Consider the following 2,938-nt stretch of genomic DNA (forward strand, 5'->3'; position numbering starts at 1 on the left):
AAATCAGAGATTAACTAACGGGAAATCAGAAATTGGATGCAAATGTATTGAAATAACCTAAAAAAATAGTTAACTAGCAATCGGAAGTTGGATGTAGCTGAATCGCACTTACCTCAAAGCATAAATGTCTACTTTTTTAGCCTTCTCACATGAGTAATTACGAGTAATTAGGAACCCAAAACGAAAATGAAGTTTATAAAAACAGACTCTTACATGTATGCAAAATGTATAGAAATTGTAAACTATCGAACTAACCTAGAAAAACAATTAATGGGAAATTAGAAATTGGATGCAGATGTATTGAACTAACTTCAAAGAGTAATTAACAGGAGGTTGGAACCTGGATGCAAATGTAATGAACTGATCTCAAAGACTAATTAACGAAACATCAAAAACTGGATGCAACTGTACTGAATTAACCTTAATGAATAACTAGAGGGAAATCATAAAGTGGATGCAATTGCACTGAACTAATCTGAAATAATAATTAACCGAAAATCAAAAACTTGATGAAACTGCATTGAACTAACCTCAAAGAATAATTAATAAAAAATTAGAAACTTAATGCAAATGCATTGATCGAACTAATAACCCTAAAACATATTTGTATTATATGTAGGAGAATAAATGTCTCAACAAATATAGTTTTGCATTTCAAGTAGTGTTTATTGTGATTGGGAATGCATTGCTATTCAAATAGCTTCAATATTATCTTCGCCACATTAGGCATTATCACAAAACTTCAATCAAACTTCTATTATTAAACCTAACAATAAAAATAAGTCGATGAGTTTTACCAATGTTTGATGCTTCATTTTTATAGAGAGTGGTGCAAGAAATTTAAATGAGTAATTAATATAATTTTCATATCTCATAGCTATTGTAGTAGTCATATTTAGGGATGTATCACATAGGCACTGGGCCAAGAGATAAGGCCCAGACCATAGTATGTATTGGGTCCAGAAAATGGGCCCAGGACCAAACTATGCCCCATGAGTAACCCTAAGAGAGGGATATAAAAAGGAAGAGAAGGGAGGAAGGGGGGAGGTGAACTACGGCGGCTTGATCCCGAAAGGGTACGTAGGCAACCTAATTGGTGCAGCCGATCCAAAAGAGAGCGGGAGTATGAGTAAATTGCGATGTCGCGGTAAATGGGTGCGACAAATGGCGCCGTCTGTGGGGACCGATTAGTAAAATAGCTGTTCATCCAGAGACTCGAAAATCGTTACACCCACCAGCTTAACAAGGAAAAATCAATTTGTACTATAACCAAAACCAAAACAGTGAAGATGGATACCAAAACACAAAATGGCGGCAATGCACAGTTTTCACTTCCTCAAACCTTATTCCTGTTCTCCAATCACTCCGTCTTCTTTATCCCCAAAATACCCCTATTATTTCCCTCAAATTCCTCTTCGGAAATTCTCATCATCCACTCCTCCTCCTCTTATTTTCTGCTCCAAATCCGAACCAATTCTCCAGGATTCGAAAGAAAGTTCAGCATCAATAGTAGGAGACTTACTTGATTACCTCAACGAGTCTTGGACTCATTTTCACGCTACTGTGGAAGCAAAACGCCAATTAATAGCTGCGGGGTTTCATTTGTTAAAGGAGAATGATGCCTGGGATTTAAAGCCCGGTGGGCGATACTTTTTTACCAGGAATATGTCTTCTTTGGTTGCTTTTGCCATTGGACAAAAGTACAATGCGGGTAGTGGTTTTCATGTGATTGCTGCACACACAGATAGTCCGTGTTTGAAATTGAAACCAAAGTCTGCGTCGTTGAAATCTGGATATCATATGGTGAATGTACAGACTTATGGAGGTGGTTTATGGCATACATGGTTTGATAGGGATTTAAGCGTTGCAGGACGTGTTATTTTGAAAGCTAGTGATGGGTCGTTTATTCACAAGCTTGTCAAAGTGAAAAGACCTGTACTACGTGTACCTACATTGGCAATTCATCTTGATCGGTTTTGTCGGATGAACTGGGTTGCAGCGTTGATGAGATCACGAGTGTCGAGTTGAATGTTTGTGACACTCAGCCAAGCTGCCTTGTAGGGGTTAATGATGAATTTATATTTTCTGGAAGGCTGGATAATCTCGCCTCAAGTTATTGTGCGCTGAAAGCTCTTGTTGGTTCATGTGAATTTCCTGGAGACTTGGCAAGTGAACATGCTATTCGGATGGTTGCTTTGTTTGACAATGAAGAGGTGGGGTTAGATTCAGTACAAGGAGCGGGTGCCCCTACAATGTTTCAGGCCATGAGAAGAATAGTTGATTGCTTGTCTCAGGAGTATGTGCGTGAGAATGCCTTTGAGCGTGCAATTCGTCAATCGATGCGCTTTATCTTTGCTTTCGAGTTGGCTTCTACCTTTGTTTGGCGCCTATTCGAAGTTGGAGTCACTGGATCGATGATATATTATTAAAAAGATTTAGTGTTCAAAGATACATTAGTAATTATACAAGGGGCTTTAATCGGATCTATGATATTGGGATTAAAAGGGGTGTCGATCGTTGGCTTCAACTATGGTCCTTTCACTACTTCGCTTCTCGTTACTACCTTGGACTTAGCTTGGAAGTTGGAACCATATACTCTGTTACTTTATCTATAATGAAGAAAGATCACGTTCTAGCATTTCTTAGTATCATCACTTGCAGACAGGAGTGTTCTATCTACTCAGAGGCAATAAAGAGTGGTTCTAGTAGTCCTGAGTGGGATCAAGTGTTTGCCTTCTCCAAAGCTTGTATACTGATCTTGATGGTAGAAATATTTGTGAAGGAAAATAATAAGGATGATTTCTTGGGTTGAGTTTGGGATGATTTGAGCGAGGTGTCGGCGTGTTCCATCCGATAGTCGGTTAGCTCCACAATGGTACGTAATGGAAGATAGGAGAGGGATAAATCAAAAGGGGAGAAGTGATGGCTTCAATCTGGT

At 38.8% G+C, this 2,938-nt stretch overlaps 1 pseudogene; it reads left to right on the top strand.

Moving 5' to 3' along the window:
* The first annotated feature begins 1,295 nt into the window (after window positions 1-1,295).
* Window positions 1,296-2,429, top strand: LOC147479684 (putative aspartyl aminopeptidase pseudogene; annotated as a pseudogene).
* Window positions 2,430-2,938: the final 509 nt, after the last annotated feature.

This window comes from Coptis chinensis, chromosome 8, assembly GCF_015680905.1.
Source record: "Coptis chinensis isolate HL-2020 chromosome 8, ASM1568090v1, whole genome shotgun sequence".
Taxonomy (NCBI): domain Eukaryota; kingdom Viridiplantae; phylum Streptophyta; class Magnoliopsida; order Ranunculales; family Ranunculaceae; genus Coptis; species Coptis chinensis.